At 36.6% G+C, this 16,557-nt stretch overlaps 1 protein-coding gene and 1 long non-coding RNA gene across 3 annotated transcripts in view; one reads left to right on the top strand and one right to left on the bottom strand.

The window, feature by feature from the left end:
• Window positions 1–16,557, bottom strand: part of tbxas1 (thromboxane A synthase 1 (platelet)) — a 179,973-nt gene that overhangs the window by 61,227 nt on the left and 102,189 nt on the right.
• On the top strand, window positions 8,354–12,987 carry LOC147839669 (uncharacterized). The gene is made up of 6 exons (XR_015514769.1): window positions 8,354–8,404; window positions 9,255–9,351; window positions 9,936–10,112; window positions 10,506–11,188; window positions 11,705–11,797; window positions 12,863–12,987. It is a non-coding gene; the product is annotated as an uncharacterized LOC147839669 (long non-coding RNA).

The raw sequence follows: 16,557 nt of genomic DNA, 5'->3' as shown, positions 1-16,557 counted from the left end.
TGGCTGGAGAGTAATCCGCTTCGTAAAAAATAGATGCCGAAATAGTTGAGAGGGTGCTCGCTGCAGAGCCATTTGAGCAGAGCTGAGCTCCAGCGAGGGGGAGCATGAGCTCTCGCTCCTCCTCCTGTAAGCTGTTTTAATGCGTACACCAACCCCACCCCTAACCCTACCCCCTGTGACATCACTCATAGAAATAGTGCAAAAAAGGTGGAGCTCAAGCTCAAGCTCCCCCTCGCTGGAGCTCAGCTCGCCCAAATGGCTCTGCAGCGAGCACCACTTGAAATAGTTGGCAGTGCATTCCAATGTGACAACCTCTGATAAATAAGGGATTAAGCTGAAGGAAAATTAATGAATGAATGGGTAATCTATCTTTTTAAATAAAATTTGCCAGGTAAAAAAAGTATTTTCACTTAAAACTGAACATTTTGTCATAATTTATTTACCCTTCACTTGTCACAAACTTGTTAAAAGTTTCTTTCCTCTGTTGCATACTTTAAAAAATGCTGAAAACCTGTAACCACTGACTTCCATAATATTTGTTTGACTATTGACTTTGGAAGTCAATAGTTACAGGTTTTCAGCATTTTTCAAAGTATCTTCTTATGTGTTCAATGGAGGAAAGAAACTAATGGGTTTGAAACCACTTGATTGTGACTAAATAGTGAGTAACTTTACATTTTTAGGTAAGCTATTTAAATAAGCTTTACAAGGTTAAACAAACGAGTGAATCATTCACAATACAATCTATAACATGCATTTACAAAATAGGGTGATTTTTTTTTTCTTTCCTTTTACAAGTAAGCCAAAGTGAGACATTCGAGACTGCTTTGACTCAGAAAAGATGCTTTTTTTTCCTCCATGAACAGAATATTTTGTTGAAAAGAACCTGAACTTACTATGTAGATATTTTAATAATACAAATGAAGATGAACCTTTGCTCACTATAAAGACGCTTTTGTGCAATATAAAAGTTCTAGTTGAAATCTCTTTATAAATCCATCAATGCAAGTTTGTTTTAAGAGAGCATACTTCTTAACCATATCAAAGAACATCATGTATGCATTCAACAAATAACATTTCTTGTAGATTATCACCTTCTAAACCATTTCTCTTCCATTCAAACTGCATTGCTTTATATGTACCTGAAAGAAACCGACTACACCGGTTGGCCTATTTAGTTTGGTCTATTCATTCACGAGCAGAAGACCAAAAATGACACAAAGGGCTCAAGACAGATTAAGCTGCTCTCGACGCATGATTCTTGGAACTGCACTTCTTCACACCTGCAATATCTCCCTCTGTATCTCAGTGAGATGAGAGCTTGTCCACACTCTCTGTGTTCAATGCTATGGCTTCTCTACCTGACACCCATGACTGCAGCCGTGATAAGCCAGCAGCTCTTACGAGACCTATTGATCCTGTCTGCTCAGTAGGAAAGAGAGAGCCACAGAAAGACTATTTTGTATAGGAGGAAAGAGGGAAGGAGAGAAAGAGATATAGGAAGAAATGGATGTATGAGAAAGAAAACATGGTGTATAGTAGGTATTTGTTCTGTTGGGAAATATCAATTCACGTTCAATTACGCGGACAAACCTGATTATTGTCCTCTCTACTAATCAATTCTGTCTTTTGGTTACTCTGCTAATAGACTACTCTGCGTAATTAATTTCCATGCTAGTCTTGCTTGGGGAGTTGAATTAGTTAGAAGTAGCTAAGCTGATCTAAATAGCTTTTTTTCACTGAAGCCAGCAAGGTTTTGATGGTTAATTAAGCAGACGCTATGGTTTCAAATGCACGACTCCAATAGAACTGAGTGCATAAGTTGCTAAGCTAACGCTGCTAACACTATATTTCCATAAGCATGAAAATAGGACCCAGATGATGTATAATTTTAGTACGCTGTTAAGCTAACACTTCAAAATGCATGCAATGTATAATGCAAATAAATACAATTGTCAGTTTGTAAATGCCTGCTAACTTAAAATCAAGACAAACCAAAGGTTATATAGAAACCAGCAAACAAAACAAATTACTCCAACAGAGTTTGATGTTAGCATGTTGCTAAGCTAACGCTACAATAAGCAAGAAAATACATAGCGTTTAAATTCTTAGTAAATAAAAACAAACTATGTAATCTTCAGCTTTTACATGCAAACATACAAAACAATCGACTCTGTATAGTTTTAGTGTGCTGCTAAGCTAGCTAACACTACAATAAGCATGAAATGTATAATGGCCATGCTGTTACTGTTAGTTTATAAATGCTTGCCAACTTTAAAACAAGCCAAACCATATAAAGGTTATAGACACCAGCAAACAAAACAAATGACTCCAACAGAGTTTGATAGTAGCATGTTGCTAGGTTAACACTTTGTAACTTTAACATACATTAGGTAGAACTGAATGTTTTAAAATCCATAGTAAATAAAAAGATACACAGTTTTAAGCTTATGTGCTAGAAAATATTGAAAAATGGACTCAAATAGGGTTTAATGGACCATACTGCTTTGTAAACACTACAAGCATGACATACAGATATAGCTGCTAAGTAAAATTGTTAATACCAAGTCAAACCATGCTAGAAGGCAGGTACATGCTATAAACCCCTGCTGAAAAAAATACTTAAACCAGCCTAAGCTGGTTGGCTGGTTGACCAGCCTGGTTTTAGAGGGGTTTTGGCCATTTCCAGCCATTTCCAGCCTGATCTTTGCTGGTCAGGTTGGAAAATGACCAGCTAAATCCAGCTAAAACCAGCTTGACCAGCCTGGTTTAAGTTGGACATAGCTAGTTTTGGCTGGGCTCCCATCCTGGCTAGGCTGATCAAGCTGGTTTTAGCTGGTCATCTCCCAGCCTGACCAGCTAAGACCAGCCTGGAAATGGCCAAAATCCCTCTTAAACCAAGCAACATTAAAACAATCAACTATTGATTTATGGTTGGAGCATGCTGCTATGCTAAAACTAAGCATGACAAAACTGATATAGATACTGGTTAAAATTGTTAAAACCAGTCAAACCAGTATATGTTAGAAATGTGCAAATTAAACAGGTTAATTTTAGAAAGCAGGTATATGCTATAAACGTAAAAATTAAACAGCTGATACAATATTGTTGAAACCAATAGAGTTTGATGTAAGCATGTTGCTAAGCTGACAGTCCAATAAACAGAAATATATTTAATCAGAAGGATCATGACACTCAGGATTGAGCAATGATTCTGAAATTAGACTTTTTACAGAAATAAATTAATTAATAAAGGAAATTGTTAGAATATTACACAACATTGCTTGAAATGTAGTCTTGAACAAAACGTATAAACAAAAATTTCTTTAACTTAATAGCCTTTAAACTACCATCTATGCAGGCAGTTTTGACTACACCTTAAAGGTTTCGATCCTATATTTTACACTACAACTTATTCAGTTTCTTCGAGTCACCAAAAAACAACTAAACTCTGTCTTTACAGTCCAAGCAAAAGCTTTGTTACTCAACACGTTTAGTATTCACCAGTGGTCGAGTCATCTCAGTTTTACTGGAACAAATTACATCTCCGTGAGGCCTTACTTGGTGGTAAATAAGATGAATAGATGTGTGTGCGTGCATGTGTGTTTGTTGATGCATATTGACTCGGTGCAGGCAGGCAGATGAAGACGACTGGAAAGGCTGATGTAGAGCGACAGGAGCGGTGTCTACTGTCTCTTTCTACCACTACAACGCAGCTAATGAAAATCAATACAGGCAGCAATTGAAATGCCTACACATTTGGACACACATACACTCGCAACCTGGAACTCAGTTTTACATTAAAGTGTCCCTATTTTGCTATTTTAAAAGTTTCTAATTTTGTTTTCGAGGCCTACTATAACTGGTTTATAGCCACCCAAGACCAAGAAAACACTTTAATTTTGTTATAAAATACACTGCAATATCAGTTCTTTTCTCGGGATCCTGGTCACTCTAAACTAGAGGTCGCCCTAATCGAAGATCTTCAGTCAATGGTGTTTTCTGTTTTTTTTAAAGCACTGATGCACAATACAGTTTTAAAGGGGTGGTTCACAGTGTATTTTTAAGGTTTGGCTGTGTTTATAACACGCAAAGCAATGTGTGCTCATGCTTAATTTGTAGAAAATGTTGTTATTTTTTCATATATCTTACTTCAGGATATGCTGCTACTCTAAAATGAAAATGACTGTCATATTTCTTTGTTCCTCTGAAAGGCTGCCCTCAAGAGGCTCTGATTGGTCAGCTAACATAATGTCCTGTGATTCGCAGATCGGCTCCATGTCACCAGAAAAAGCATCATACCCCTACAAGCAAGTTTTGTGCTGTGTAAATACTGTCAGTTAGTAGCTGCTAGCCATATCAGTTTGTATCTAAATCAGACAGAAAATGAAACGTACACAGCTGAACATCACGCCTGCTCTCTACAATAAAATCTCACAAGTGTCTTTCACATATATTTGGGTTATAAGTATGTGTATGAAACATTTATAAATCTTTTGCAAGTTGGTTATTTGAGATGTAGAAAGCAAGGAAAGCGGCCGAATAGAGAGACATTGCAGTGCTGGTGAAGATTGTGAGAGTTTACAGCAGTTTGATAGATAAATATGAATTTGTAGCTAATTGTTAACAATGACAAACAGCATGTCCTGTTGTTTACAGCCTTGTTTACATCCTCGCTACAACATACCGTTAACGCTAGAAACTGTGCATGTAACAGATCAGTTTTAACAAATAAAAATACTTACAGGTTGTGGCTCACAATTCACAGCTTAGTCTAATATGGTTTGAGGAGTTTTTAGCCGAACCCAGCTCTGAACTAGGAGAGATTCTGGAAGCTGTCCTTTGTCAAATGCTAGAGCTATGTTTTTTTTTTATTTATTTTTCTGGAACATAAATAAAATTAAACCGAAGCACCTCTGTTTTTGTTTGACACTAGGAGGGAAGAAGCTCTGTGGAATTTGTTTGCTGAGGCTTTGCTAAGCTAACTCTGTAAAAGCTAATATCTCCCTTTGCATTGAACTTTGAGCGTATTACATTGAGAGATGTTGTTTATGTTCACACAGCTACATTACACATCAACTAAAATTTAAAATATGATATAGTAGAGAGCCACCCCTTTAAAAGCATCTGCCACGGTACATAACAAACTCACCACAACACATGCATTTGAATGCTTTAACTTTCCAATTTGAGAACACGCCAACTTTATGGTGCAAGATTGTCCTTAATTACAGACTGCAACGCTAAGTAGCCTAAAGCTAAATTGTGTGCTAAATGATAAAGTCTAACGCAAACATCTGTGTATGCAAAGCGAAAATTGCTTTCACAACACAGAAAACAGCATCTTTGACATTTTGACAACACAGAACAAACTCTCCCAGTAACCAGCTACAAGTAAAGAAATTGAGGGTCAATGTAGACAGGGTTTATGAATGGGTTAGTCAATGACCCAGCTAACAGGGAACATTTTAGAACATCCCATAACATTCCTTAAAAGTTGTGTAAATGTTTGCATGTAAAATGATAAAATTAATGTTTTTGCAACATTCTTGTAATGTTGACAGAAAAGGCAAGTTTTGTGTGCAAGTTGTCCATTTGTATTGTTGTGTAAACCTCCCTGCTGAAAAAACCAGCAAAGACCAGCATGATTTTCATGCTGGTCTATGCTGGTCAATGCTGGTTTAGCTGGTTTACCAGCTTGGTCTTGCTGGTGATGCTGGTAGACCAGCTTGGTTTTGCTGGTTGACCAGCTTGGTCTTGCTGGTAGACCAGCTTGGTCTTGCTGGTGATGCTGGTGGACCAGCTTGGTCTTGCTGGTGATGCTGGTAGACCAGCTTGGTCTTGCTGGTGATGCTGGTAGACCAGCTTGGTCTTGCTGGTGAAGCTGGTAGACAAGCTTGGTCTTGCTGGTAGACCAGCTTCGGCTTGCTGGTCAGGCTAGTCTACCAGCTTGGTCTTGCTGGTCATGCTGGTCTACCAGCTTGGTCTTGCTGGTTATGCTGGTTGACCAGCTTCGGCTTGCTGGTCATGCTTGTCTACCAGCTTAGTATTGCTGGTGATGCTGGTCTATGTTTGGTGGACAAGCAAGACAAAACTACCACCCAGATAGCATACAGTTCTGGGCCACATCTGGGCCAACTAAGGCACATATGGCTCACTTCTGGCAATGGCAGGAGACATATGGGCCAGATGTGGCCCGTATGTGTCACACCGGGTGTAGTGTGAGTTGTGGCCTGCTGTATGTGGGCCAGATGTGGCCCGTGTGTGACACCCCGGGTGTAGTGTGAGTTGTGGCCTGCCGTATGTGGGCCAGATATGGCCCGTGTGTGACACACCGGGTGTAGTGTGAGTTGTGGCCTGCTGTATGTGGGCCAGATGTGGCCCGTGTGTGACACATCGGGTGTAGTGCGTGTTGTGTATTTTTAGTTCCGGTTTAACTTTAAATTAACGGGAGCCTTTGAAGTGGTTACAAATTATTAGAAATTGAAAATCAAAGTTAATTTGTCTTTCTAAGTCTGTACACTTTCATTTTATGAAGTAGAAAATAGAAAATAAATATTGTAAATTAATGTACTGTGATGCAAGGATTTACATTTTTCCGATTGGCTACTTCTGCCTGTGGACTGCATACCTAATGAGTGGGAGGGGCTTGCTGCTCAAACAAAACACAGACTCTGATGTGAAGCATCAGCAGTTCTGTGTTTCCTGTGTTTTATTAACATTATTGTCCCTCATCAGGCAGTGAGAGCGCTACACCTTCTCTGAAAATAATAACATTGCATGTTCTAAATAAGACTTTCTGAGATTGAAAATGATTCTTTAGGTTATTAAGAATAGGAATAAGCTATTGCTTATCAGGGAAAGTATATGTTTGTAACCTTATCACATATTAATTCAGTTTATTTCCTCAATAATGGATTTATTTTTACTTTAAGGCTGCTATGAATATAAATTTATATTATCTGTTATATGTAAATGTTCCAGCATGAGTAAATTTTTTTTTTTTCATATTACCTGGTATGTCTATAAATGTCTATAAATGCAATGAGTTTCATCATTTATTATGCTTTGATCTATTAATGTTTTGTTCAGTTTCTCCATTTGAATGAATTAAGACAGTGTCCTACCGCCTCCTACTGGGTGGATTTAATTTGCTATTAGTACTACTTTTTAATGAACAATTTTACAAATGAATTCATAATCTAATAATACTAAATTAAAGTGCTGTTTTCTTGGTGTTACTTTTTGCAATTCTACATTTTTATAATGATTTTGTTTGATTAAATGCCACATACAACATTGTTCTTTTTTTTTATTTGAATATTAAATAGACATAAATGTTTTGTTTATGAATAAAATAACTATATAGAAAAAAATGTCAGAGAACTGAGCAGTAGAATGTGAATAACATGAATGTGTTCGTAAATAAGCTGATCTTTGTAAACAAAACAAGTTTTATTTACTTATTCTACAGAACACAAAAAATAATAAAAATAAATCTGACCAATTTTAATGCGCACACCTAACCCCGCTCCTAACCCGACCCCTCACTTTGATGTCACTAGCTCTATTTGAGTGCATTGTTTCTGACATTGCATGTCAAACTGTGTATCTCAGCTTGCATATGCAAGTCTGCAATCAGATACTAATGCTTCTGCAACACAGCCCTGAGGGTACAATCCTCAGTGCAGGGAAACACCACACATTATCTTAATCACAAACTACAGCAAATTTAGTTTATCCAAAATTCACTTATACTGCAAATTTTTGCACTATGGAAGAAACTGGAAACCAACAGAAACAACATGCAAACTCAACATAGAAAGGCCCAAAAGTCTATCCTGGTTCTGTGTGTGTGCACCTGTAACAGCGTCAACAAATTTTATAGACAATATGCTATCAATAAGCATGTTAATTAGCAATTAGTTGATTGTAAATATATCTTAAAGTGTTATAGTTTTTATATAACAAGCTACTGAATATTAAAAATAACAGTAAATATTTTAGAATTACAGCATGTTACATAACAGAGCAAGGACATGTTCACAGTATGTCTGATAATATTTTTTCTTCTGGAGAAAGTCTTCGACTAGAATAAAAGCAGTTTTTAATTTTTTTTAAAGTGTTTTAAGGTCAAAATTATTAACCCCTTTAAGCTATATATTTTTTCGACAGTTTCAAAACAAATCATTGTTATAAAATAACTTGCCTAATTACCCTTACCCTAATATATATATATTTATTTATTTAAAAACATTATCATAAACTGCCCCCTGGTGGCGAATATGTGTTTCGCTTCATCCTTGCATTACGGTGGAGTGGGCGGAGCCTCGTGAATGACGGTTAATTTTTCAAACGAGGAAGTGAAGTCAAGTCCGCCATTTCATCTTCTTCTTTTTATCGGGTAAGTTATTATTTTAAAATCATATTTGTGAGATATTTGTCGTCAGGTAATGTTTTTATTAGTTAAAAAAGCCCCTGTTTTGAATAGTGATAAAACTGTAACTTATATGTGGATAATATGGCTAAAAACTGATGGCTAAGAATGATGGCAGCCGTCAGTTCAGTAACGTTAATCTGTTAAGTTGATTGTGCTCGGGGTTTTAACAAATTCATTTAAGTTACAATTGTCCTTTTACGCTCGTCATTCCCAATTAAATGATCAATAAGACGTGTTATATGAAGAACAGCGTCGAAACGGGAGCTTGAATGAATGAATCAAATGCTGTCCGTTTTATACAGTTGTAATTGGTGCCGAGTTCTGCTTTTGTACTGGTTTTAGCTCAAACACTGAACGAACAGTCTCTTTTTGGTAACGTTAATCCTAATGATCTTGATTTGCTTGTTAATGTGTGTTTTATCAAGTTTCAGCAAACGTTTACAGAGTAACGTTATGTGGTTCATGCTGGCCACTGTTGAGACTGGTCTGCATTAAAAAAAATTTAAAGCAAAAACGTTTGAAAAAAAAAATCCACAGTTGAAACATAATGTGTTAAATGACTTATGAAGGAAATTAATTAGCTAAAAAAGAAGGCTAAGTGTGTTATGAAATATTAAACCTTGTTAAAAAATAAAATCAATTGTGTTAAATAAGCTTAAAATCCATATCTTATGTTATATATTACTTTAAAACGGCCTGCAAACTGAATTGCACCATTAATCTTGTACATATGTATCAAGTCCAAACAAATGGTTTTGTGGCAAGTAAAAATAATATTTTTATAAATTGATTGTATTGTATTAATTTGTTACAGAAAAGAAAGGAATCATGCAAGGATGCAAGCTGAAGTAAAGGACAACTCTCACATCAGTGCATTACTAATTGTTTGACTTCATCATCAAGCACACCAGGTACAATATTGTACATATTTTGTAACTTGTATATGTCAGACTGGTTGTTGGGAACTAAAATAATATATTTTATGTTTTATTTATTATTAAAATATTACAAGATTTATTGCTGCTATTTTATCACTGTGTGAGGTCATAGCTTATTTAAAATATATATTATTAAAAAAATCTAATTTGAAAGAAAGTCTAAATTTTTCCACAAGGTAATTTATTAAACTGTTTTCTGAAAATGTAAAATTTGAAAGTATTGGTGAGCTGGAAAAACAGTCTGTTGACGTAACTTTTATTTTTATCTTATCTTTTTATTTTATGTTAAAAGTAGATTAATTTACCTTGGATCGCATGTTTCAGTTATAATTTCAGAGTGAAAAATGTAAAAGAAAACCATTGAAAACAATGGCATAATGATTTTGCTTGTTCACAAGAGGTACTTGATTTATTTTTCCTGTAGTGATACATAAGTTTTTAAGACTAATGCTTGACACTTAAATTTTAAAGGGATAGTTCACCCAAAAATAATGACATCTTTTATCCTCCACTTGTTTCAAATTATTTTTTTTTTGTTCTGTTGAACATAAACTCAGGTGGTGCGGTGCACAGTGGATAGCTCTGTTGCCTCCCAGCAAAAATGTTTCTGGTTCGAGCCTCGGCTGGGTCAGTTGGCATTTCTGTGTGAAGTTTGTATGTTCTCCCCGTGTTGGCGTGGGTTTCCTCCAGGTGCTCCTGTTTCCCCCACAAGACATGCGGTACAGGTGAATTGGGTAAGCTAAATTGTCCTTAGTTAATGTGTGTAAATGAGAGTGTATGGGTTTTTCCCAGTGATGTGTTGCAGCTGGAAGAGTATCTGCTGCGTAAAAAATGCTGGATAAGTTGACTGTTCATTCCACTTTGGTGACCCCAGATTAATAAAGGGATGAAGCTGAAAAAAAATGAATGAACACAAACCCAGTTTTTCCTACTATGTTAATCAATAGTTACAGGTTTCTAACATTCTTCAAAATATCTGCTTTAGTGTTTAACAGATTCAAACTGCTTTGAAACAAGTAGAGGATGAATAAATGGTGGCAGAATAGTAAACTATATCTTTAAATGTTTTATTCTGTATGTTATGTGTATTCATATTTGTCTTGTCTTTTGTCATATTGTCCTTTTAGCTCAGATTGTGATGGACCTGGAATGCGACACCAGTTACTCTTAAAGCCTGATTTATACTTCTGCGTCAGGGGACCGGCATAACCCACGGCGCATGCAACGCGCGTGGCTGTGCATTTATACTTCTGCGCGCTGTCTCTGTCGGTCTGCATTAACACTTCCGAAACGCTAGTTGGCAGTAAGGTTTAAATGTTCCTCTGTGTCGAGTTTCTTCGCTGCTTTTTTGCTTTTCCTGAACACTTCCGGGATGTACAAGTGGCTCAAACTCGCTCATTTTGAGGCAGGAACCGGTGGACGTACAACAACTTTAACTATGAGGTAAACACAAAACAAAACTTTCTATCCGGAGCTCCTTCACGGTACTCCACACTTGTAAACAATCGCTTGCTCACATTCGCGCTGCTCTCGGTCCCGCCCAGACTCGTCAGCGCTACCAAGCCGACCAATCACAGAGCTTACGCTAGGCGTCGTTGCGACTTGTAGTTACATTTTTTGAGAAGTGCACGTCAGTGACGGCTACGGCGAAGGGCTATGCGTCAGCGCCATAGCATACGCCGGCGTTTGACGCAGAAGTATAAATCAGCCTTAAGTCAAGAACCAAATGAAGCACCAGAGTACAGATTATGGAGGTATCTGAAGTTGAACTAACTGGAAGCAGGGAACCATACTAATAAAGTTCCTTAAGGTAAAAGCACCTGCTTTATTTTGATAGGAAGTATTTTTTTATAGAGTTCTATTGTTTTATTCTTATTCTAATTTTATTTTATTCATATACTGAATTGAAGTCATTCAAATTTCACAACAAATGATTTGCAGATTGAATATAAAATATAATGACATTTTAATGCATTATTTCTTTTGGTTATTCTTTACATCTATATATGGGCAAGTATTTAATCAATGAAAATAATTTTAAACAACTTAACTAAACAAATTACTCTGTTGGACCCTAATATTTAAAATAGCAAAATCCTCAAACTAACACACACTCTTGTGAATGCATTCTCACATTCATACACTCAAAAACACACATTCATACAACAGTCTGTCTCAGTCTGACTCACACACAACATCCTCTGCCACATATTTTTCTAGCAAACCTCCACCACAAGCTTGTCCTTTTATGTTGCTTTTATTTCAAATATTTTAGAGCATGATATAGTCCAGGTTTTTATCACTAAGTATTTTTTTTTCCATTCAGCAGGTTCCTTGTAAAGATTAACCCAGGGAAGGATCGAAAGTGGAGAAGACCAGATCAAGAAAGACTACATCAAGATCTGCGGTCAGTTCAAAGGTACTTTCACTAATTACCAAGATTTCAGACTATGAGTTGATGGAGAAAACTTTGAGTGTCAGATCTTCCTACATCGCCTAGCAAAAATTCTTCCCAGTGTCTTGTAGTAGAAGTGATGTAGTCAATCGAGTTTACATTATTTCGTAAATTGCTTTCTGATTTAATAAAAAATATATTAACCAAACTTGATTAATGTAAAAATTTTGATGAAAAGGGCATGTTTTACTAGAGCTTTTAGCACAAAGGCACCCCCATCTTGGAATATTGCTGTGTCTGACGTCACGGGGTTGGTATGCTAGAAACGTTTTTGAATGAGGTATTTGTATGATTTATACATAGTCTGTCTTAAAGCGTCACTAAATTGTACAGGCATTACAGGTCAAAGCAATCTGTTGTTACATTTATCAAAATAAACAATAAGGCTCTTAAAACACTGCTTTGAAAAATGTAGAAAATGTAAAACAAATATTTCAAATATTTTATAATATTAATAATATTATGAGGAAGTATAAAACCTTCCTAAGCTTGAAAATATACCAAACTTCCTTAAAGGAAATAAACTTCCTTTGTTAGTGCAAATTCCTTTTTATGTAGTCTTGTAATTAAACAATTAAACCATTCAAACAAGTTTTGAATTTTCCAAATGTAACTAGCTAAAATAGTACCATGTACTTTTACTCTGTATTGGTATTATTTACTAAAATTTGTTTTATTTTAGCAATATAATAGTATTTCTAGTCCTTTAATTTAATGTAATTTAATTTTCAGTTCTCTTTCCATCTACAAAAACATTAAAAAAATAATTTCACAAGCACATTTAAAATAGGTTTAATACTATGAAATATTATATTAATATTATTTTTTATAAATTGATAGATAGTTCCTATGGAATGTTTTTATGTATCGCTGAGAATACATTTCAGGTGTTCAATACGTTGCTTGTCAGTCTTAAAAATAAAAATAGGTGCTGAAAAAAGTGCTTAAAAGTCCTCAATTTTAATCGAGTTGTGCCTGTATGTACTCTGCAAACAGCACCTTTTAATTGTTGTCTTCTCTGATTTTCAGGATGTTTTGCATTGGACTGTTTTTTTTTTGGCTTTGACCCTTGCTTGCCCCTGACCTCACTCTTGGACTGCCCTGTTGGAATTTCAGTTTATTTAATTAAAAAAATTTTTTTTGGTTCTGGGTAGATGCTAATAAATATTTAATTGTAATTATTTAATGTAAATCAAAGGCGGCAACACCAAGGCTCCAAAAATACAAATTTATTAAATTAAAAAGGCTGACACAGAGCGTAAAATGTTTCGAGCCGCCGGCTCTTCATCAGACAAATAATTTTTCGTTGTAATTTTTTAAATAATATGTTTTTGTTAAATATGCGATTTCTGTGTTTGTTCTGTCTACTCGAACTTGTTTATCTGGTTTCTGTAATTATCATTTGTTTATTTGACCCTTGCCTCGCCTCTGATCTTGTTTTTGGATTGCCCTTCATATATCTTTTTAATTATTGGTTCTAGTTATATGGTTATAAAATATTTGTTAATTTAATTAATATGCATTATATTAAAAAATACATATAAATATATTTTCTGTGTTTTTTTCTGTATCTATTTATCTAATTTGTATATACATTTGTGTTTGTATGTTCTTCTTATTCTGTATATCCACTTACCTAATTTTACCTTTTATATATATATTTATTTGCATTTAATTTGTGATTATTCTGTATGCATTTATTTATCTAATTCATATATTTATATGTATTGCATTGATCAATCTGTTGTTGTTTTTTTTTTGTATGCATCTATTTATATAATTTATATAAATTATATATTTGTATTTATCAATTTATATGCTTCCTTTGAAGCAATTTTTTAAATAAAGCAATTTAAACTAAGCATTCCTTTTAATGTGATTTATATAGCTACCAAATGTAGATGTCAGCCACATCTAACCCAAAAGTCAGCCGCAACTGAACAAGATCTGGGCCAGATCTGTGAAATTGCATGGGCCGCATCTGGGCCAGATGTGAGAAACTGCATGGGCCGCAGCTGGGCCAGATTTCAGAATTTGCATGGGCCGCAGCTGGGCCAGATCTAAGAAAATGTATGGGCCACATCTGGCCCAGATATGGACCAAGCTTTTTCTGAGATATGGCCCAGATCTGGTTCAGTTGTGGCTGACTTTTGGATCCTTATGACAGCCACAATCAGGTTGAGACATCGCCGTCATTCCGCGCTGTATGTGGGCCAGAAGAAAGTGGGGGATGTGGGCCATATCTGGGCCAGATGTAATTTGCTATCAGTGACCAGCATGGGATTGCTGGTCACTATCAGCGCCAGCATCCCAGCTGCATCTCATGCTGGTGACCAGCATCCCAGCACCAGCATTCCATGCTGGTCACCAGCATAGCACCTAAATCCCAGCAAGACCAGCATATGTTGTGTTTTGGTGCTGGTGACCAGCATGGGATGCTGGTGACCAGCATGGCCAGCATCCCAGCACCAGCATTTCATGCTGGTCACCAGCATAGCACCCAAATCCCAGCAAGACCAGCATATGTTGTGTTTTGGTGCTGGTGACCAGCATGGCCAGCATCCCAGCACCAGCATTTCATGCTGGTCACCAGCATAGCACCCAAATCCCAGCAAGACCAGCATATGTTGTGTTTTGGTGCTGGTGACCAGCATGGCCAGCATCCCAGCACCAGCATTTCATGCTGGTCACCAGCATAGCACCCAAATCCCAGCAAGACCAGCATATGTTGTGTTTTGGTGCTGGTGACCAGCATGGGATGCTGGTGACCAGCATGGCCAGCATCCCAGCACCAGCATTTCATGCTGGTCACCAGCATAGCACCCAAATCCCAGCAAGACCAGCATATGTTGTGTTTTGGTGCTGGTGACCAGCATGGGATGCTGGTGACCAGCATGGGATTGCTGGTCACTAGCATACCAGCGCCAGCATCCCAGCAGCATCTCATACTGGTGACCAGCATCCCAGCACCAGCATTTCATGCTGGTCACCAGCATAGCACCCAAATCCCAGCAAGACCAGCATATGTTGTGTTTTGGTGCTGGTGACCAGCATGGGATGCTGGTGCTTGTATGCTGGCCACCAGCATAGCAGCAGCATCCTATGCTGGTCACCAGCATCACAGCACCAGCATCCCATGCTGGTCACCAGCATAATACCAGCATCACAGCACCAGCATCCCATGGTCACCACAGCATAACACCAGCATCCCATGCTGGTCACCAGCATAGCACCAGCATCCCATGCTGGTCATCACAGCATAACACCAGCATCACAGCACCAGCATCCCATGCTGGTTATCAGCATACCAGCACCAGCATCCCATGCTGGTCACCAGCATACCAGCACCAAAACACAACATATGCTGGTCTTGCTGGTGACCAGCAATGCTGGTCTATGCTGGTTTTTTCAGCAGGGCTAGCAACATGCTAAAATAAAACTGTATTAGTATTTATTTAGGTTTGCCTTGTTTAAAATGGCAGGGATCTATAAACTAACAATTTCACCAAGTATTTCTGGACACTATATGCATTTTGTGCAGATTAATGTTTGCTTAGCAGAAAGCTTAAAGCAATAAATCAAATCATATTTAAATCAATAATGTTGTTTGTTAGCATATAAGCTTCATATAGTGTAGCTTGTTATATATTTTTTTACTTACTAGAGATTTATAAACTTAAAGTTTTTCCCAATGCGATATATTTTCATGTTTATTGTGGTGGCAGCTTAGCAGCTGCTAACATCAAACTGTAGTAGTTTTGTTTGCTAGTTTCAGCTGTATCTGTAAGAGTTAATAAGTTTGTTTGTTTGTTAGCATATAAGCTTAACCCTTTTAGGCCCATTTCCACTGAGTGGTACGGGTACGATTCGGTTTGGTATGCTTTTATGGCCGTGCACTTCTTAAAAAAAATGTTTTGGTCCAAGTCTTGCATTAAATAATATACTGACACACATCTTATAAATAGTAATAAGCAATTAAAATTTTAATGATAGCCAATGGATTAAAGGTCAACCAGGTGGTTATGATGCCTGTTAAAGATAGAGTAGCTTTTGATGTTTTCTTTACTTACTAGAGATTTATAAACTTACAGTTTTGTCCAAGGCAACATATGTTCATGCTTATTGTAGTGTTAGGTTAGAAGCCTGCTAACATCAAACTGCAGTAACTTTGTTTGCTGGTTTCAGCTGTGTCTGTAAGAGTCAATTTTGTTTGTTTGCATATACAGTCCTCTTCATGTAGTGTAGCTCTTATTATATGTTTTCAGTATGTATACTAGAGATTTATAAACTTATAGTTTTGCCCAATGCAACATATATTTTCATGCTTATTGTAATGTTAGCTTAGCAGTATGCTAACATCAAACTGTAGTATACATTGTTTGCTGGTTTCAACTATAGATGGTTTAGTTTTTATGCTAGCAGACCTTTTTAAAATGAACAGTTTTATTATTTAACAATTGTTTACAAAGTATCTCCATGCTTATCATAGTGTTAGCTATGTCAGCTGTGTCTGTAAGAGTCAATACCTTTGTTTGTTAGCATTTTAGCTTCATATAGTTTTATATTAGCTTCAGCTTGTTATATGTATTTTTACTTACTAGGGATTTATAAACTTAAAGTTTTGCCCAATGCACTACATATTTTCATGCTTATCAGTGTTAGCTTAGAAATCACTGCTATTGGAGTGTTTATTGGTTTCTAGCTCAAGAAAGCTTAATCTTTAG

This window comes from Danio rerio, chromosome 18, assembly GCF_052040795.2.
Source record: "Danio rerio strain M-AB ecotype USA chromosome 18, GRCz13ab, whole genome shotgun sequence".
NCBI classification, from domain to species: Eukaryota; Metazoa; Chordata; class Actinopteri; order Cypriniformes; family Danionidae; genus Danio; species Danio rerio.
This window is presented reverse-complemented; position numbering and strand designations above follow the sequence as displayed.